This window comes from Lissotriton vulgaris, chromosome 11, assembly GCF_964263255.1.
Source record: "Lissotriton vulgaris chromosome 11, aLisVul1.2, whole genome shotgun sequence".
Taxonomy (NCBI): Eukaryota; Metazoa; Chordata; class Amphibia; order Caudata; family Salamandridae; genus Lissotriton; species Lissotriton vulgaris.
In genome coordinates this window covers 754,018,460-754,040,957 of record NC_141699.1, presented here as the reverse complement: position 1 = coordinate 754,040,957, position 22,498 = coordinate 754,018,460, and the positions used below count along the sequence as shown (strand labels likewise).

The 22,498-nt window shown below is 47.6% G+C and overlaps 1 protein-coding gene across 1 annotated transcript in view; it reads right to left on the bottom strand.

The window, feature by feature from the left end:
- Positions 1-22,498, bottom strand: part of FARSB (phenylalanyl-tRNA synthetase subunit beta) — a 334,706-nt gene that overhangs the window by 125,862 nt on the left and 186,346 nt on the right. The window lies entirely within an intron of this gene.

The window sequence follows — 22,498 nt, the reverse complement described above, 5'->3', positions numbered from 1 at the left end:
TACTCCGAAGTCAGAAAAGGTTAGTTTAATCAACATAGATTGCGGCTTTTGGTCCAGATAAAAGTACAAAACATCCTTCAAGTGTACACTGTATAGGATTCCCAATCAAAGGAGGCAAAGGGATATGGTAAGAACAATCTTCTCCTTCAGCAGTCGAGCATTATTCAGGCAAAGGAAGGATGTGTCCGGAGAAACAAAGTAACACTCAAATTCAGACACATTTGAAGTGGTCTCCTTTTACATTTTGATGAAGTACTTTTTTAGGTCTATGAATCATGCTTATTTATTTTCTAAAGGTGGTGGGTCATTCATCTTGACAAAGGCTCTGCTGAGTCGATAAGCATCGGTCTACGTTGCACAATAAATGTTGTGTATACTCACATTCTCGAGTGCCCGTCTGTTTTTTAGGTCTCGCGACCTATCAATGCGCGCAAGCGCATTGAGCGGAGCGAGAATTCAAGTGCTCGAAATCCTCGTCAAACCAAGGGCTTCTTGCGCTGCGGTTTTCATTAAGTTCACGTGAATCACGTGACCAAACAAGCACGCGCATTCACAGCCGCACAGCACATCAAAGGGCTTCGCCCAGCGTGTGCTGTGCGGCTTCTCCTCCCCCAATTACCAGCTTCCCCCATGTCTCCCTTGTGTGCTTCTCTCGTTGCTGCCTCCTTCGTGTACTTCTTCCTGTGTTGCTGTCTCCCTCCCACCCCCCCTTGCATTTCCCGTACTTGTTTTATGAGCTCTGTTGGTCAGCTGCTTTCCGTCACCTGTGTTTTCAAACCGCTCCTCCACCCCCCTTCTCTCTCCTCTCCATCCCCCTCCCCCTCCCTTCTGTTCACTCACGGGGCTTGTGCGTTTAGAAAGAAGCCATCAGCCATTTGAAAGCCCTGCAGCACATGTCTCACCTGCAGGAAAATACTTTTAGGAAAACTGCGGGCAGCTAAGTACGAGCTCTTCGGTAGTTCCGTCATATGTATATGTTTTTTTTCATTTGGTTACAATTTTGTAACAATACATTGTCACTGTAGGGCACTGTTAGCACAGAAATGCGGGAAAGCAGGGTTGAATTATTTTTGCAGGCTTCTCTCGTTGCTGCCTCCTTCGTGTACTTCTTCCTGTGTTGCTGTCTCCCTCCCACCCTCCCCGCTTGCATTTCCCGTACTTGTTTTATGAGCTCTGTTGATCAGCTGCTTTCCCTCGCCTGTGTTTTCAACCCGCTCCTCCACCCCCCCTTCTCTCTTCTCTTTATCTCCCTCCCCTCCCTTCAGTTCACTCACGGGGCTTGTGCGTTTAGAAAGAAGCCATCAGCCGTTTGAAAGCCCTGCAGCACATGTCTCGCCTGCAGGAAAATACTTTTAGGAAAACTGCGGGCAGCTAAGTACGAGCTCTTCGGTAGTTCCGTCATATGTATGTTTTTTTTCATTTGGTTACAATTTTGTAACAATACATTGTCACTGTAGGGCACTGTTAGCACAGAAATGCGGGAAAGCAGGGTTGAATTATTTTTGCAGTATACTGAATGTTGGTAATGGATTATGCATTCTGTGTTTTTTTAAACTCTTTATTTAACAGACCACGGGAAAGTTCAGGCTCCCCTTGTATGTTTTATCCCCTCTCTCTACTCACCCTCCCTTTCTTTTAGCCCATACCTTCGTGCTCCGAGGCATCTACACAACCCTTCCCCCTTTTTTTATCTCTACTACCTCCGAGTGCTGTATCTTTATTCAACAGCAGAAAAAACGGTGCTCGTTTAGCGTTGAAGGCACAAAGGGGCTGCACGTTTAGAGTTTAATTCCCAAACTGCATCTAAAACATAACTGATTACATTGCTGGCCTTTTTAATTTGAATATCAGTACAGGCCTACATTTATCTATACATTTGCCTCTCCTGCTGCTGTAATTAACTGTTAACCTTGCGTTCGGAAGGCCATAAAGACCTGGCTTTTTCCTCCTTCAACCCCTCTGCTCTCTGGTTCATGTCTTGGAGTCTGCGGTCTGCTGGGATGCCCAGTCGCTGGGGCAGCGATGCACATTATAAATCCGACAAATAAATAAAATAAAAATTAATTGTATCTCCTCACACACCGTAAAACACTTTCTCTACCACCTTCCTCTCCTCTGCCTCTTCTCTCTCTGGAAACCCCTATTCTCCTTAGCCTCTCCCTTTCTTTAAAAAAAAAGAAATCTCTCCTGTTCTCATTCCCACCACCCCCTTATATTCCAACTGCTTTCAATACAACACATAGGAAGGATGCTGTTGTGACTGCTGTGCAGGAAACTTAACTTAACTCATATCTGCCACAATTCCATGCCATAAAACTCCCTTTGTTCCCCTTTCCTCTCAGCCAGACCCTTTCTCACCTTTGGGCGCTACCACGCACTCATATTAGAATGTTGTTGTGACTGCTGTGCAGGAAACTTTATTTCCCTTCATATTGTACTCAACCACTTCTTTTTACCTTCAAAACCAGGCATGTAATATAGGCCCATGCAGGGGGTTTATTTAAACAGCTGTCTTTCAGTAGGCACATGGGCGTGTTAGCAGAAAGCAGATCAGCGTCACCCCTGCAGGTGGGCTTAATTTGAGCTGGTGTCTGCAGTAATGCACATTGCTACATTCCAATAAAACAAAAAAATTAACACACAATATATATAAACATGGATTCCTAAAACAACACTGAGCATCCTAGCCTGTAATTTCAGCCAAGTCACAACTTTAAAAAGGAAGTATGCACATCACCTGGAGACTCACTCAGTACCACATATTTACCCACCACATAATTACACCCTACTCAAAGCAACATAAATACACTCCACATAATACCGCTTAGTGTCACATATTTACACACCATGTAATTACACTATACTCCATGCACCATAAATACATTACACATAATACCACTCACTACCACATAATTACATATCACATAATAACACTATATTAAAGGCAACATAAAAACACTCCACATAACACTATGCCACATAAATAAATGGCACATAATTACACTATACTCAATGCAACATAAATGCACTCCACAAAATACCACTCAGTGTGACATAGTTACACGCCACATAATTACACTCAACTCATTACAACATAAATACACGCCACATAGCACTAAATACCACATAATTACAAGCCACATAATTACACTCCACTCAATACAACATAAGTACACTCCATATAATACCACTCAGTGCCACATAATTTCACACCACATATTTATATTCTACTCAATGCAACATAAATACAAACCACATAATACCACTAAGTGCCATATAATTACATGCCACATACTTAAACTTTACTCAATGCAACACTAATACACTCCACATAAAACCACACACTGCAACATAATTAGATGCTACATAATTACACTGCACTCAATGCAACACACTCCAAATACCACTCATGCCACATAATTACACCCACATAATTAAACACTACTAAATACAACATACACTCCACACAATACCACTACACTCAATGCAGCATACACTCCAAATAATGTTATGTTATGTTACAATTTGTTTTGTAGAGCGCTCAGCTGCTCCAAAGAGCGTCCCGGCGCTAAAGATCATCACACCAAAATACCAGCAACTAACATAACGTCCTAACGGCACCAAGATTAACCATAACAGCAATTACAGGGCAAAAAGATAAGTTTTAAGTCCCTTCCTAAAAACAGAGAGATCGGTGCACGTCCTCAGAGGCAGTGTGTTCCAGAGACGGGGTGCAAGGTAACTAAAGGAACGGCCTCCACAGCGAGCACGCTTCACTGTTGGGACGATAGCCTTGGCCTGGGCCGCAGATCTCAGAGGTCTAGATGGGAGATAGAAATGGACCCTTCTCTGCAGATATTCCGCGCCGAAATTGTGAAGCGCCCTAAAAGCTGTAATTAAGGTCTTGAAAAAGATGCGCTTACGAATCGGCAGCCAATGCAGAGAGACAAGGAGATTGCTGGCCCTGGCTCTTCTAGTTAGACCAAAGATTGCCCTGGCTGCAGAATTTTGAACTATCTGCAGACGAGTCAGCAGATATTCAGGCAGACCTAAGTAAAGGATGTTGGCGTAGTCTAGTCGCGAGCCTATTAGTGCTTGCACCGTGATCTTCTTATGCTCAAACGATAGATAGGGCAAAAACTTACGCAACATCCTTAAGATGGCAAAGCACTTCCCAGTCAAGCCAGCAACCTGGGCCTTGAAGGAAAGAGTGTTATCAACCATCATACCCAAATTCTTAGCTGTGGCCGAATCGCTGGCAGGCGGAAACATGGCCGAAGGCCACCATTGCTTCCATCTTGGGTCTGCAGAACAGCCAAAGAACAGTATCTCGGATTTGTCGGAGTTGCATTTGAGGCCATTTTTCCCGAACCATTCAAACACAAACTCCAAACACTTCCGAATAGCTGCTCCATCGAAGTCACATCCCCTGTCACAAGTGAACAGGAGCTGTGTATCATCGCATAGGATATGATCTGGGCCCCTAGCTCCTCCACCCGTGCCGCCAGAGGTGTAAGAAAGACATTAAAGAGGGAGGGACTAAGTATGGAGCCCTGCGGGACCCCAACTTCAAGCTGCTGCATCAGGGCGGAGAAAGGGGGAGCCCAGATCGTTTGTCTCCGGTCGGCCAAGAAAGACTGAAACCATGCGAACACCGTTCCCCGCATCCCAATCTCCCAGAGTCTAGTTAGGAGGAGGTCGTGGGGAACGGTGTCGAAGGCCGCCGACAAATCAAGCATGATAAGCAGGGCCTTTCCACCCCTGTCGAGGGTCTCCTTCACAGCCTCGGTTACCTCAAGAAGAGCGGTTTCGGTGCTCAGGTTGGATCTAAAACCAGACTGACTGATGTAATAGGGAGTTACCCTCTAAAAAGTTGGTAAGGGTGGTGTGCACATATTTTTCAGTAACCTTGGCCAGGGCAGGAAGCAGCGAGATTGGCCTGTAGTTCGAATGCAGTTTGGCATCTGCATTCGGTTTTTTAATGAGGGGAAGAACTAGGGCCTGTTTCCAGGAGGAGGGGACTTTGCCCGAATTCAGAGAAGCATTAATGAGAGGGTTGATGATCGGGTTAAGGGCAGGCGCCAGGGTCGCAAGACACTTGGCGGGACAAGGGTCCAGTGGAGATCCAGATTTCAGGCTCGACAGAAGGTCAAGCGAAGCCTGAGGCTCTAAAGGGGGGAAACAGTGCAGGGTGGGGCCCATATGCGTTGCCGTTGGGCATAACCAAGGGTAGGAGGGGCCGTCGATCGCTGAGCCCATACTCGAGATGTTCTGAGTTCCTTGCAAAGCTGACTGAATAGTGCGGATTTTATTAGTAAAAAATGCTGCAAGCTCCATGATCCAAGGTTCCGAGAAAGCAGATGCAGGAGTACAGCAGGAGGGAGATGTGAATTCTTTAACAATCTTAAAGATCTCTTTGCAGGAGCTATCTGCTTCATCGATCCTTTTAGCTAAAAAGGATTTTTTCTCTGAAACGATCTCCATTTGATATTCTTTCACTGCTAGTCTGTAGGACTGCTTAGCAGATGTATCATAGTGCCTCCTCCAAATTCTCTCCAGCCTCTTGCAATGCCTTCTCTTAGCTGCCAAGGCAGCAGAGAACCACGGGGCTGATGCTCTTGCCAGTTCAGATCTAACCTGGCGAGGTGGTGCCAAGGCTTCCAAACGTGCAGTGAGCCAGTTCTGAAAACACACCACATCGTCCTCCAAACTACCCGTGAAAGCACAAGGATGGGTTTCTAAAGCCTGGGTGAGCATGGCTGGGGTGACTTTGTGGAAAGCTCTAGAGCTGCGCGCAGCTAGCCGCTGCGAAATGCGAGCGGCCCCTGGCTGATGTACTAACGTGAAGTCCGCTAGGAAATGGTCCGACCAGAGTACTGGGGCAAGGGAGGAAAGGGCCACCGGAACGGTTGAAAAGATTTGATCTAGAATATGTCCCTTCTCATGTGTAGGTGACTGCAGGTACATATGAAGTCCCACTGACGACGTCATATCCAAGAATTTTTGCACTTCAGGATCCTCACCCTTATCCATGTGGATGTTAAAGTCCCCTAAAGTTGCCCTAAGACTCAGTGTGGAAATGATCGCTAGCAAATCCTCCGTGAAGGAGCCAAGAGGACCGGGTGATCTATAAAGCAAAAGCCCCAAACAAGATTGATGGGGGGATAGGGCCAGAGAGAAGGCAAGGGTTTCACAGCCAGGCAAATCATCCGTCGACAAGATGGTACAAGGGATGTGCCTCTTAATGAGAATACCACTGAGTGCCACATAATTACACACCACATGCAACTACAAAAAAACTAGAAGACATTTTTTATGTAAAATCTTTTTTTAATACGGTTTTTCAATTATATATATTGCCAATAGGTCTCGCAGTTGGAAAGTTGGAGCTAGTGGTTTTGTAAATGACAAAGCCCTTTATGTTTTTAAAATGAAAACAAAAATAAAAGGCATTGTTATTTGCAAATGTAATAGCTCCAACTTTCCTACTGCGAGACCTATTGGCAACGCCAGTGCTTGTTTAAACTTTGATACACATACATAATATATATATATATATATATATATATATTCACTGAAATAAACAAAGGTTAAATGGACGTTATAGTTAGGTTCAGGTTATACACATACAAAACCATAGAAATTCTGCTGTTTTAGATATAGTTATCCCAAGTAACTATAACTAGGGCCCCAAGGTAACAGTAACTGCACCCACCATGAAGTTTTCTCATCAATAATTCCATTGCAAATGTTGCAATGACATTATGATGACATAACTGATGTAAAATGTGGGGCAATTATCAATGCATGGGGACAGCACAAGTTATAGTTACCTTAGGGCACAAATTATAGTTACTGGAGATAACTATAACTGCTACATTTCTATGGTTTTCTGTTTGTAAAATCTGAACCCAACTACAACGTTCCTGTAACCTTTGTTCTTTTCAGTGAATTTCTATGGGTTTTAATGCTAATCCTAACTAGAACGTGGCTGTACGGGTGTATGAATGGATGTGCGACTGGTTTCCTCGGACTCTAAATGAGTGTGTGACTGGCTGTATGGTTGTGTGAGCAGGTGTGCAAGTATGTTGTAAGAGTGTGGTGAGTGTTTGGTGGGAATGTGGGGAGTGTGAGTGGTGGGAATGTGGGGAGTGTGTGTGGTGGGACTGTGGTGAGTGTGTGTGGGTGTTCGTGAAAGTGTGTGAGTGGGTGTGTGAGGGTGGGTGTGTGAAAAGTGATTGGGTGGGTGGGTGAAAAGTGTGTGGGTGGGTGTGTGAAAAGTGTGTGGGTGGGTGGGTGAAACGTGTGTGGGTGGGTGGGTGTGTGAGTGTGGGTTGTGAGAAGGTGTATGACTGGCTATATAAGTGTTTATTTGGGTGTTTGAGTGCCTGTGTGGGTCTGTGAGTGTATGTATGAGTGGTTCTCTGAGTATTTAAGTGGGTGTGTGAGTGGCTGTATGGATATGTGAATGGGTGTCTGAAGGGGTGTGTGACTGGCTGTATGGGTGTGTGAGTATGTGCTGAGTGTGTGAGTGTCTAATTGGGTGTGTGGGTCTGTGAGTGGGTGTGACAGCAGCTGTATGACGGTGTACATAGGTGTGTGTGAGTGCCTGTGTGGGTCTGTGAGTGGATGTAAGAGTGGTTCTCTGGGTCTGTAAGTGGGTGTATGAGTGGCTGTATAAGTGTGTAAATGGGTGGGGTAGGGGGTTCTGGGTCTCTGAGTGGGTGTGTGAGTGGCTGTGTGGGTGTGTGAGTGGCTGTGTGGGTGTGTGAGTGGCTGTATGGGTGTGTGAGTGGTTCTCTGAGTAAATGCATCAGTGATTGTATGGGTTTGTGAGTGCTGTATGGATGTGTGACTGTGTGTGTGTGTGTGTGTGTGAGTAGCTGTGTGGGGCTGAGAGAGAGTGTGTAGTGGGTCTGTGAATGAGTGCATTTGTTTTTTTTAATTGGGATATGGACACATGTGTTCTCATGTGGGGGGACGGGTTGGCCGCGCTGAGAGCTGCAGTGAATCTGCGGATCTTCGGGTGTCAAAAATAAAACGTTTGTGGACAACTTTTGCCCATGAGGGGCACTGTCATCCCTTTAATAACAGCAAGCCTATGTTACAATAAACCAAATCAACACCACTAAAATCACCAAAGATGGTCCCATATTACAATGACATTCATTAATATAAGTAATAATTTAGTGTTTACTTTGCCATTGTCAATCAATTTTGCGCATGGTTCTTAAAAAACTTTTTTTATGTGCTGCATAGTCGTCTTAGGTCCCACCAATAGGAACCTCTACAATCTAGATTTACCAAGCTACAAATATAGCTCTAGGAATGAGTGAAAGCATGAGATGCACTATTTGGTCAAAACAAGGTCTCGAGTAAGGGCGTGCAAATCAGCTGGGATATGAAGATGTAACGTTGGCCGCGCAGATGGGCAGTTAGGGATACACAAAGGTACATAGTACCAGTTTTAGAAACAGTTCATAGTCCTAGTTAGGTGTAGGAGACAATAAGAAATTGAGAATAAAAAAGAAACAGGTTGCAAGAGCAACACGGAGTACATGATGAGAATTTGTACAACCTGCTATTGCCACAAATACATCTAACCATCTATGGACCTCATTTTGATGGTGGTCGGACCACCACCGACAGGTCGTATATTAATGAAAGATTATTTTTTCTTATATATCTTCAGTACACACAGATAAGCCATAGTAAGACAGAAGCACTTATTTTGATTTAGTTTATTTACATTTGTTTAATACACTGCAGACCCAACACAGGCAGGTTTCAGAGCACTGTGCAACATGAAATTTAGTAGGGCATAGGAGGGCCTGAATGGTACTACTATCAATGACTTTGGTTACAATGTACATATAAGGATGGGGTTACTACCTATAAACAATTTAGGGGGGCACAGACACAGTCTGTATATCTTTATGTGCTAGACTTGCAAGAAGAGTAGAATAGTGTTTCTTGACATAGTTCCTTGGAGCTAGGATATAAGAACGGAAGGCACTATAATAGTTCCATGCTTATCGAACTAGGTTATGCAATGTTTTATATGAGTGTTGAGAGGGCAATGTAATGAAGCAATACTAAACCTTCATTAAAGCTTACAGATATTTCTCTTTGCAAACCATTTTGAGAGTTTTTTGAAGACACGAAAGTAAAAGCATTTCTGAGGTCATGAAAATATTTTTTGGGTGCCTGGCATGAAAATCCTCTCACAAGGGTAATATTTTTCTAAACACAAGTTGAGTATGAGCAGATTTTTACATCTAAAACTTTTGATCCAAATGTTATAATTAATGATTGTGTTGAATATTCTGGGGTGTTTAGGTGAAGTACTTTGTAAGTTATTTGAACTCTGTGGGCAGTCATCCAAGAGCTGTGAGAGGGGGGGGGGCGGGGGGATCATTTTGAGTTTGTAAGGAAGCAGACTGCTACATGCAGAACAGCTTTTAACAGGTTAGGCCACTCATCAGGATGCTACTGGAGTTCACACATCCATATTTTAGGCAAAATGTTATCAATATTTAATTTCCTGTTTGGATTGTTTGTTTTAATTTCATGTTTGGATTGTTTGAGATTCATGAAGGTTTGAAGGTTGAATTTTGCTGATCCGGATATATCTTGTATGACTTTTTTATAGGCTAAGTGCTTGTCGAGTAAGAAACCTGGGGATTTAGCTGTGGTACCTGTTTATTTTGTGATGTCTGTATCTTTTAGCTCTTTCGTTCATAGATAATCTGTTGTGATAGGGGAGATATAACGCTCTGTGAGCAATTCTACAGATTCAACATGTAGGTTGAAGAAAATGAGTGACAGAACGGATCCTTGGGGTACTGCATATGATACATGGAAGGACTCAAACCATACTACAGTTCAGGTCCGTGCTATTTTGAAGAGTTTCCAGGAATTGTTTAAGGCCTACATTATCAAATGGCGCCACTGAGTCTGGCAGGATGAGGTGGCTGTTGTGACCATCATAAACATTTATGAGTAAGTCACCAAGAAACATCAAGGTAGCAGGTTTGGTTTGGTGCTGTATCCTGGCTTCAAATCCAACAGGTTAGTCCCCAGTAGACTGTGAATTTGAGTGTTTTCTTTCACTTAAGAGGTGTTGGAAATGTGACCTTTTCTGCAGGGATACCTCAGATTTTATTTTTGCGGTTTACCGAACCCTATTTTAGCTGCCTATCAAACACTGTGCACTTTTACCACGGGGTAAACACTGGTAAAGTGCTTGTGTTCCTCCCTTCCATGAGAAAATTTGAATACACCCGACTGGCATATTTAACGTACCTTTATGTCCAAAGTATATGGTTCTAAGGTGTACCCAGGACCTTCCAAGTGGACTGCAGTACCCTTTGTGCGATCCACTAGAGTGACAATGCAAAAATGACTGCAGGCCTGCCATCAGTAACCTGGCTACGAAGACATGACTGCAGGCCTGCCATCAGTAGCCTGGCTATGCAGGTTTTAACTGCAAATTCAACCTGTCAAAATAACCCCTTTTGACAGGCCTAAACCTTCCTTAACTATGTATAAGTCACCCCTAAGTAAGCTTTATTGTCCATAAGGCATGGTGCATGTTATTTAAAAGTAGAATATGTTGGGGATTATTGTAAAATATGCCCTTACAGTGATTAGCCCCTCAAAGCTGTTTTCACTGTAGCAGTTTTGGCTGTTCCATAGCTATGCACTGGGATGCAATATTAAATACTAGCTAGAAAAATATTTAAACCATTTTTTTTATAATAGTTATAAAAACAAGCATTTGCAATGCAATGGTCTCGGCATCATTAAAGGTAGAGCTATTGGCATTGTTCATGACATTTTTTTTCTTTAAATCAAAAATAAATGGGCATTGTCATTAACATTGCCAATACACAGCACTCTGCACTCAACAGCACACAATGCTCTGCACTCGCCACTCTGCACACTCGCCACTCTGCACACTCGCCACTCTGCACACTCGCCACTCTGCACACTCGCCACTCTGCACACTCGCCACTCTGCACACTCGCCACTCTGCACACTCGCCACTCTGCACACTCGCCACTCTGCACACTCACCCCTCTGCCCTCACCCCTCTGCCCTCACCACTCTGCCCTCACCACTCTGCCCTCACCACTCTGCCCTCACCACTCTGCCCTCACCACTCTGCCCTCACCACTCTGCCCTCACCACTCTGCCCTCACCACTCTGCCCTCACCACTCTGCACTCACCACTCTGCACTCACCACCACTCTGCACTCACCACCACTCTGCACTCACCACCACTCTGCACTCACCACCACTCTGCCCTCACCACCACTCTGCCCTCACCACCACTCTGCCCTCACCACCACTCTGCCCTCACCACCACTCTGCCCTCACCACCACTCTGCCCTCACCACCACTCTGCCCTCACCACCACTCTGCCCTCACCACCACTCTGCCCTCACCACCACTCTGCCCTCACCACCACTCTGCACTCACCACCACTCTGCACTCACCACCACTCTGCACTCACCACCACTCTGCACTCACCACCACTCTGCACACTCACCACTCTGCACACTCACCACTCTGCACACTCACCACTCTGCACACTCACCACTCTGCACACTCACCACTCTGCACACTCACCACTCTGCACACTCACCACTCTGCACACTCACCACTCTGCACACTCACCACTCTGCACACTCACCACTCTGCACACTCACCACTCTGCACACTCACCACTCTGCACTCACTGCACTCACCACCACTCTGCCCTCACCACCACTCTGCCCTCACCACCACTCTGCCCTCACCACCACTCTGCCCTCACCACCACTCTGCCCTCACCACCACTCTGCCCTCACCACCACTCTGCCCTCACCACCACTCTGCCCTCACCACCACTCTGCCCTCACCACCACTCTGCACTCACCACCACTCTGCACTCACCACCACTCTGCACTCACCACCACTCTGCACTCACCACCACTCTGCACTCACCACCACTCTGCACTCACCACCACTCTGCACTCACCACTCTGCACTCACCACTCTGCACTCACCCCTCTGCACTCACCCCTCTGCACTCACCCCTCTGCACTCACCCCTCTGCACTCACCCCTCTGCACTCACCCCTCTGCACTCACCACTCTGCACTCACCACTCTGCACTCACCACTCTGCACTCACCACTCTGCACTCACCACTCTGCACTCACCACTCTGCCCTCACCACTCTGCCCTCACCACTCTGCCCTCACCACTCTGCACTCACCACTCTGCACTCACCACTCTGCACTCACCACTCTGCACTCACCACTCTGCACTCACCACTCTGCACTCACCACTCTGCACTCACCACTCTGCACTCACCACTCTGCACTCACCACTCTGCACTCACCACTCTGCACTCACCACTCTGCACTCACCACTCTGCACTCACCACTCTGCACTCACCACTCTGCACTCACCACCACTCTGCACTCACCACCACTCTGCACTCACCACCACTCTGCACTCACCACCACTCTGCACTCACCACCACTCTGCACTCACCACCACTCTGCACTCACCACCACTCTGCACTCACCACCACTCTGCACTCACCACCACTCTGCACTCACCACCACTCTGCACTCACCACCACTCTGCACTCACCACCACTCTGCACACTCACCACTCTGCACACTCACCACTCTGCACACTCACCACTCTGCACACTCACCACTCTGCACACTCACCACTCTGCACACTCACCACTCTGCACACTCACCACTCTGCACACTCACCACTCTGCACACTCACCACTCTGCACACTCACCACTCTGCACACTCACCACTCTGCGCACTCACTGCACTCACCACCACTCTGCCCTCACCACCACTCTGCCCTCACCACCACTCTGCCCTCACCACCACTCTGCCCTCACCACCACTCTGCCCTCACCACCACTCTGCCCTCACCACCACTCTGCCCTCACCACCACTCTGCCCTCACCACCACTCTGCCCTCACCACCACTCTGCCCTCACCACCACTCTGCCCTCACCACCACTCTGCCCTCACCACCACTCTGCCCTCACCACCACTCTGCCCTCACCACCACTCTGCCCTCACCACCACTCTGCCCTCACCACCACTCTGCCCTCACCACCACTCTGCCCTCACCACCACTCTGCCCTCACCACCACTCTGCCCTCACCACCACTCTGCACTCACCACTCTGCACTCACCACTCTGCACTCACCACTCTGCACTCACCACTCTGCACTCACCACTCTGCACTCACCACTCTGCACTCACCACTCTGCACTCACCACTCACCACCAGGTAGAGATAATACTAGCACCCTAGCCCGCTCACTGCCTTTTGTATCTGAAACCTGCAGGGACTTTTGTACAGGCTGCATGCAAAGCTTGACATACATACATCTTGGAGCACCTTGGAAGTGTTGCAGCAGAAAGAGCAGTCGTTTTAATTTCAAGTAGACTTCTATTAAAATGTCATAGTCTTTTTCGAAGGTCTATATGGTGCGAACACGACCCAGAGGCAATGGAACAGTTTTATATAAGCACCAGATTACATTACATATACATTCATTTTTAGGTACAGGGAAATTAAGTGATTTTGTCATAATCACAGGATGGTAAGTCGAGGCAAGGACTCGAACCTGGTTCCCTTGTTCAAAGTAGACAGTGCTTAACTTTAGGCCACTAAAAATTAAAAATCAACTTGAGAAATATTTTTGTAACAGTGCTGCTACAAATCTCCCTCCAAACTTGGGGAGGGGATCAGGTCATTTAATATTTTGAAAATGGTTGTACGTCCTGAAGTAGAAGCAAAGATGCTTTTCATTTGCATCAGTTAATGTAGTAGATTCTGCCTTTGCAATGTACCAGCGTGTTTGTGATTGGGTTATTTGCTGTTGTGGGTCTCCAATCACGCTCCTACATAGTTTCTGAAAAAGCTTTCCACACACTGTACTAACAGATGTTTCTGAAAAAGCTTTCCACACACTGTACTAACAGATGTTTCTTAAACACACAGCGACAACTGGGATTTAATCCCTAATATTTCAATGTAACATATCGGGGTGTCGCCAATGCAGTTTTATCACAGTTTATATTGCATTTATCACAGGCAGATGTTCAGTGTATGTGAACAGCCTGTTGCTTTCTATGGGTCTTCTTTAACACGTTTGCATTTTAGGAGTTTTGTGCTGTAGATCTGCCCATCCCATCTTCTCTGTGTGATAGATACTCAGATTTTTAAGTTTAACCTTGTTTTTATCATTAAACATAAATAAGGTCGGCACTTTCACACTCACCCCTTGCTTGCAGCCATTGTAACTCCACAGACCACACTTTGTCCCCAGCAGTCTCTTAGTATCTCGGCCGCCCCGGAAGTCAGGCACGGTCACCTGTGACGGGGGCGGGGCCACGTTCAGACCGGAAGAGGAGGCAGGCGGAGTCGTTGCGTCTCGCGGCCCGGGGCTCCTGTGAGCGGTGTAGAGCCCCGGGGCCGCGCCAGCAGGAGGTTGGGCGCCGCGTGCTGAGGTAAGGTAAGTTCCAAAAGGCTGGAGCGGGATTGGTGCACGTGTGTGTGTGTATGCTCGTGTGTGTGTGTGTATGTGTGTGTGCGACGGTGACGGCGGGGGAGGGGGGGCCTCGGTGCACTTGTGTGTGTGCGCGCGTGTGTGTATGTGTCAGGGGTGGTGTCTCTGTATGTATGTATGTGCGTGCGTGCGTGCATGGGCGCTTGTGTGTGTGTGTGTATGCGCATGTGTGTGTGGTGCTTGCGCTTCCCAGGAGACAGCGCCTGGCCACAGCGCGCGTTCCAGTTACAAATCGCCTGGAAGGATGCGCGCTGGGAAGCATAGTCGCTAACAAAAGATCTCGGCGGAGACGCGCTTCCGCGCGTTGACGCCGAGACCTAAAAAACGAATTCAGTAGTAAAGTTGGATTTGTCTTAGATATTAAGCAAAAGTACCTTTTAGAAAGTTGCCTTTGCCTTGCCTAAAGTCCCTGTAAGCTAAATCTGCATTTCGCTCTCCAACTTCTCCCAGACAGCATTTAGCATTTGAATAGGCATGAATGAGGTATGAACTTCTCCCCAAGAGAAGACTATAGGCTGACCTGAATGGGCAGAAATGGTTCATCCCAACCTTACACAATATGCTGGAGGGGCCGGGAGAATCCTTTTTGACATTAAAGTATCAAGTCCTACTTCAATGACACATCCTGCTTGACAGGTCTGCTGGGGTTTTTCATCTGACACTTGGGGTACCCTTCAAACCTCAGCTGTCGCAGGCAAATGTTAGCAGACACATGGGCAGAGACCTTCTTTTGTACCCACAGCCAGTTCAGCTCCAATCACAGTGGGCCTCTTTTCGGCATTACAGTGTTACAGACTGCTCAGCATGTCTGCTGGGTTACATATAATATTTGGGGTGCACTCCCATGTCTGAATGCTAAAACCTCAGCTTTGTACAACTAGACTTCTGTCAATTACATTGTTGTGGGTACAGGGACTGTCACAAACTCTATTTTGGTGTTCAATATGGTAGGCAAGTAAGGTTACCACAGTACGCTCCACACGCACACCCCTACCCCTCAGAACCCAAGATAAGCGTGGCCAAAGACTTTGGCCATCTTGAAATTGCCTAAATTGTGCAGGGTTAGCCTTTACCTTACTGGTTATGGCAGCCCTTGGGTCACCCACCCACTAACTCATGCCGGGCATAAATATAGCATTGCCAGGCACCCACTTCAGAACACTCTTGGAACTGGAAGATCTGAAGAGGAATAAACCTTCTGTATAAGACCTGAGAAGAGCCTAGAGGGGTGGAGCTGCTCTCTTTCTCGTGCTGAGGACTAAGAAGTGGACTCAAAGGGTCATAGTGCTGACCTACTGTTAAAACTACCAAGACACACCAAGCTACAAGAGGCCTTTTCCTGTAACTGCCAAGTGGGACCAGTGGTAAGTGGACAAGGACTGAATACTCTTATGGCCTTCTTCCTGACACCCTGTGAGTTTTTAAGTGCTTCCCCTGAGGTCCTGGAGGACTAAAGTCAGAAGGTAAAAACTTTGACCAGGACAAACCCAGTCAGTGTATCAGACTCATGCTTCATTGCCGTCAGCGTCAAATTGTGCTTGGGTCTAGTTTTAACGCAACCATTGAATATCATTGCCACTTTGTGCTTCTTGGTGCCATTTCTACTTAAAACTTTAGAAGTTCCTTTCTCCGGTTCCCCTTATTGGATTTTTTGTCATTTTGTTTATTATATGTCACTCCAATGTTTCTAATTCGTTTAAGGATATTTTGTGGGATGGGGAGGGCGCTAGGTGACGCACGACCAAGATGGCCACACGCCAGTGAGGCTCTGGGCACTCGGCAGCATGATATTTAATTTAATTTATCCTCCTCTCACCTGCAGAAAATTCGCTCCAAAAGTGATGCCGCTTTCCCCTTTGACTATGTGCTCACTCCTGTGACAAAATTGCTGCCCTGCGAGTCTGTTCGGAGATCCCGTGGCCAGGATTGAGGAGACACAGGAGGCAGGGACAGGCCTGCCTGGGGACTTGAGCAGATTCCGCCGCTACACGACCGCAGGGATCCCACGTGGCTGCGGGCCCAGTCGCGACCATCATGCCGCCATTTGAATTCTGCTCCAGCTGGCGGCCCGCGGATGACAGAGTAGACAGCCTACCTGCTGTCATCCGCAAAACCTGCACAGCCATTGAATGGACAGGGCGACACTGGTAGCACTGGCCCATTGCTACATGTCCCGGTCGCTGGCATTGGACTGGACTACTAGTGGCACGCATACACGGCAACAGACTCCACCTGGAGCCGTGAAGATGACCTGAGCTGTGCGGCATCCGCTACAATCCCCACGTCATCTGCTACAATACCAACACTGTCCAATGGGGCGGTAAGTGGGGACAGAGGCGACACTTGAATGGCAACATTATTGGACAGCGGCGATGGCGGGGGAGGGCATTGCATCTACATAACACTGCTTAGTGGCGAAACATCAGCTGCTGTGTTGCTATCCTGAGACTGCTACATCTTGTTAGGCCCCATTGGCCTCTACCCTAGAGCGGCCTGTTATGCGTGGAGTCTACTGGCCACATTGGCCTGCGGCCCTCTCTCCTCTGCCTGCAGTGCCCCTGTATGCGACGCCATCATTGATAACCGGGTGCTGTGGCGACTGGGAACTGACATCACTGCTGGGGAGCCATCTCTCTTTCTTGCAAGATATTTGGGGGTGAAACCCCTTTACGTACTCATCACCCACTGACATCTTTGCACGGCACCCCCTTTGGGGTAACGCCTGCTGGGCCCTGCTTCTACGCCATCAGCGCTGTGAACACGGATTTCGTTGTCCGGTCGATTCCTGGATGAAAACCCGCTCGGTTACACCACACTGCTGCCTGAGCTCCGCTCCCACACCCACAGCTTTTTGAGACTGCTACCTGTAATGCCAGACATACCCCGTCACTGCCCATACGTGCTGCCCGGGCTTCCGGCGGGACGCCACGTGGGGAACTAAAGACCTCTCCATAGCTGGCACTCATCTGGCTCAGCTACCCTTCCTCACGCCCCTGGTATTTCCTTAGGCAGCTGCCATTGTGATCTACGCTAGTGGCGCTCACCCGATCCCACATGCGCGGAGGAGACAGCAAAAGTAGATTCTGGGCAGTCGGGAGTACGGTATCTCTTCGTACGGAGTGGCTCCTATGAAGTAGAGACAATTGACATACCCCTGAGAGAGACTCCTGGACCCCCAAACACACTCTCAGTAAGCCCTACAAATAATAGGGAGGGACTACAGAAAATTGATAGAAAGAAAAACGGCTGAGTCACTGCTACCACCTACCCGCGTGTTGTCATTCCCTACAGATAACATGGATAAACCAGACGGCCGCCAGCCCAAGCTGGTCTTCGAATCTAAGAAGGTGGCCACACGATCCAGCCCGGAAGAATTCGCCCAATCTAGTGGGGACCAAGTACAGATGCAGGCCTCAACACCTGAAGTGGAGATCAAAACGCTGCTCCTCTCTATGAAGCAAAGCCTCACTGACTTATCTGGGAAAGTGGAAACCATGAACAGCTGCTTAGATTTCTTAATTCAGAAGGTGGATAAGCACGATGAGCAGATCAAGGAGGAGGAACGTAGCATATCAGACACTGAAGACACCACCTCACAACTGCAGCCTCAAATGTCACAGATGGACAAGCTGCTCAAAGTCATCGCTGCAAAGAACGAAGATTTGGAAGCCCACAGCCGCTGTAATAACATCCGGATAACGGGCATTGCAGAAAGTACCAATACGGGCCGCATGGAGGACTTTCTGGAGCGCCTACTGAGGGGTGCATGCAGTGATGGTGCCTGCTCTTCGCAGCTAGTTGTGGAGCAGGATCACCGTTCCATGGGTCCCAGGCCCCCTCCGGGCCGTGCGCCTCGACCCATTGTGGCCTGCCTCTTCAACTACAGGGACCACAACACCGCACTACGAATAGCCCAAGAGAACAGACCGCTGCAACATGAAGGGTTTGAGATCATCATCTTTCCAGACTTTAATGTTGTGGTGCAGGAAGCGAAGCGCAATTCCTGGTGGTTAAACAAAAGATTTGAAAAGTGCAGATCGAATATGCACTCTTGTATACGGCGCGCCTGCGAGTGTCCTACCAAGGCGAACAAACAATCTTCTCAAACCCACAACAGGCAGAGGACTTCCTCAAATCCGTCAACCGCTGATCACCGAGAGGAAACTCCGACAACAGGAAATCCAGATCTACATCTCCCGCTTGGGACTGATTCCTGGGATGGCACTGCATTCTACTGCACCTCTCTAGCACCTCACAGTTTCTGCTGAGACCGCTGTATCCCGAAACTTGGACTCTGCTGAGAAATTGGTGTTTGTGGCTGATTCTGCGTCCATCTCACTTGTATCTGAGGTTCCTGCTGGGCTCCAGCGTATATTGGACAGATAAGTGCCATTTTCAGTATGCGACTTTAACATGTTGGGTAAACAACTTTAATCTATGGTTAGACTGTTAGTCCTGAACAATGCTGAGTATCCTTCCTCTCTCTTCCATCGCATCCCCAATCAAGTAGGTAACTGCCCAGCAGTTCATGAGAGAAGGGAGGAATCCGTGAACCACCGGCGATCCCCTTATATGGGAAATTCCGCTAAGTAGTTACATTTCTGTTCTGTGGGACATGACCGAACTGGACTATAGTGTCACAGCTTTCTTGGCAATGGGGTGGGAAATGTACTACTGGCACGTTTGGGGTGCTGTTGTGGGTGGGGATTCTTGTTGTTGGTTTGTTATATTGCATTTGTTATGCACCAGCAGACGATCACACCAGCGTACATTGATGTGGATATGTATAGCACACACCTTCATGATGTTCTTATCTGGCACATCCGTCCCCCAGACTAATGGCCTCGCCTCCTGAAACACTTCGTATAAAATTGCTTACCTGAATGTCAGGGGCCTTTGTGACCCCCAAAAATGTTGGCAAATCCTCGCTTATCTACATGGGCATCAGATACATATCGCTATGGTTCAAGAGACACAAATTGATCCGCGTCACCCTCCCCAATTTGGTAGCAGATGGGCTGCGGAGCTGGTATTCTTTTCTTACTGTACCTACTCGAGCAATACCTTAATTTTAGTTAAAAGGAAAACAGCCTTTATTCTGGGCGGCACTTTCTGCGACCCTTCTAGTAGGAGCTGCATGCTCTGGGGCACACTGGGTAAGCAGTCGGTTACACTTGCATGCTGCTACGAGCCAAACACAGATGATCCGGACTACTTTACTACTCTATTGGGACACATTCTTAAAGTGGGATCTACACATGTCATCTGGAGGGGGGAGACTTTAATACTACTCTGTGCCCTTCTACTGACCGATCCAACCCTCTCCCCCATCTTTACACAAAAACTCATGAAACACTAGCGCGCTTGCTTCCTGACCATGGGCTTATAGACGCCTGGCGCCATGTACACCAAGATGGGAGGGAAAGCACCTATTACACTGCAGCGCACGCTTCCTGGTCCAGACTTGATTACTGGATAGTATCGCGAGGGGTTGTTCCTTGGATTCACTCAGTGGAGCACATGGCCAGAACTCACTCGGACCACGCTCCGGTGTGTATGGCGATTATGCCCCCTAGTTTGGTCACCTTCCCACGAATTTGGTGCCTAACACCGGAAGCGCTATTGGACACTTTCTTCAAGGCGGAACTTGGGGAAGAGATCTCCGATTTCTTTCAAAGGGATAAAGGTTCAGTCACTCAAATGAGTACCCTTTGGGAGGCTTTTAAAGTAATGGTGCGTGGTTTTTGTACAGAAAAAAGCTTTGGAGTCCTAAGGGATATCCGGCGCAGACTAAGCTGTCCTGAAAGAGAAATAAAACAACTGGAAACAGAGATTTGGCAAGATCCAACCGGGGCTCAGAAGGTTAAACTTAGAGATAAAACCACTGACAATGCCGACACCGCTGCGCATGAGGTTCGCTTTCACACAAATACTTCACCGCTCGCAGAAAAGGAGAGGGGGAAAGACCTGGCAGGGCATTAGCGACGGAGATCCGATTGCCCCGCTTTTCAAATTACATTCTAGACATATTAGAAGAGTCGGGAACACGTCACAGAAATAGTCTTGCCATTTTGCATACCTTCACTGAATTTTATAGAAACCTTTACCAGTCCCGCAGGAACACAACCCCAGATTTGACCCCATTCCTTGAAATTATCACATTAGAGTGGCTAGGCGATAACCAATGGGTATTCTTGGAAGCTCCATTCGAGGATGATAAGTTCAGAACGGCCATCATGCAGATGAAATCGGGAAAGGCACATGCTCTGACGGCCTCCCCATTGATTTCTGTAAGACATATCTTGAACAACTATTGCCGGTGTTGAGGGAGGTATACATGAATGCTCAAGAGGCACAGTTCCTCCCTGGATCAATGAGAGAGGTGCCTATTATTTCTCTCCTAAAGCCTGGTAAACCGGCAGACTGTTGAGACTCCTATCGACTTCTCTCCCTCATCAACACAGATGAAAAAGTCCTTGCCAAACTTTTAGCCATTCGCCTCAGATTATTGATGGACAAGCTGGTACTGCCCGACATACTTTATTCCTGGGAGAGCGACCTCCCATAATCTCCGTACTCTTTTCTCAATTCTGCAAACGGTAGACCCTCAATTGGCACTAGTGGCAGTCTTTTTAGACGCCACGAAGGCCTTTGACTCGGTAGAATGGGACTATCTTTTCACTGTCCTTCAATGCATGGGTCTCCCCATCAGCTTCTTAGCATGGATACGCCTTCTCTATACCTCTCCCACGGCGAGGGTCTAAATCAATGGCCATACCCCCCCCTCTCACTCGGGGCACTTGGCAAGGCTGCCTGCTTTCTCCCCTCCTGATTGCCCTAGCAATGGAGCCCCTAGCAGCTAAAATTAGAAAGCACCATCAGGAAAAAGCCCTTCTGTGTTTTCTCTGCCAGATTCTCATTTCACTATATGCTGACCCTGTTACCCTGTATGTCAAAAATCCCCAACAGAACCTCAACCTGATCCTCTGAGAATTCATTTGATTCGGAGACCTCTCTGGAATTCATATTAATTGGGCAAAGTCACACTTTTTCCCACTTACACTATCTGCAGTGCAATTCCCTACGGATTTCCCCATAGAATGTTATAGAATGTTGCGCCACTGAGGTGACATTTTTGGGGATACATGTTACCAGTGATTGCGAGGAGTTAATGAGGCTCAATTATGGACACCACTCGAGCACATCAATTGCAGTATCACACAGTGGAACGCCCTCCCCCTTTCTATTGCGGGACGGATCTCGCTTATCGAAATGGTTGTACTCCCCAAACTCTTATATTTGTTTTTTAATATACCATGTGACCCAGGCAGGCAGTTCTTCTCTCAGCTTCGGTCGGAGCGCATAACATTAGTTTGGGGTGGCAAACAACCATGCATGCAGTGGGATATACTCACGCGACCTTATTCTCGGGGGGGGGGGGCTGTTTGTTGTCCCCAACTTAGAATTATTTTATCTTTGTGCTCAGGCACCTTATGTACATTTACTGGGTCCATCCCCCAGATATACCCCTCACGTCACAACAGAACACTGGCTGGCAGACCCTATCCCACTCGACGGGGCCATACTATCTGCAACTGCACCTCGGAAGCCATGCCCAACATCTGTTGACTGCACAATCATGGAGTGGGATCGCATTGCTCATCACTTACAAGCTCCTATATTATATTCTCAATCCCCGCTACTCCCGCTTACATACCACCCAAAGATGCCTGTCCTGCAGGAGGGTGTCTTTGCAAAGACTATAGCTAAACATAACATTCATTGCTGGGGGGATCTCTACCTCAATGGCAAATTTTGCACTTTGCATCAGTTATTTAAAGACGCACCGCCCTTTCCCATGGATCTCTTTCTTTATGTCCGGCTCAGACAAGGTT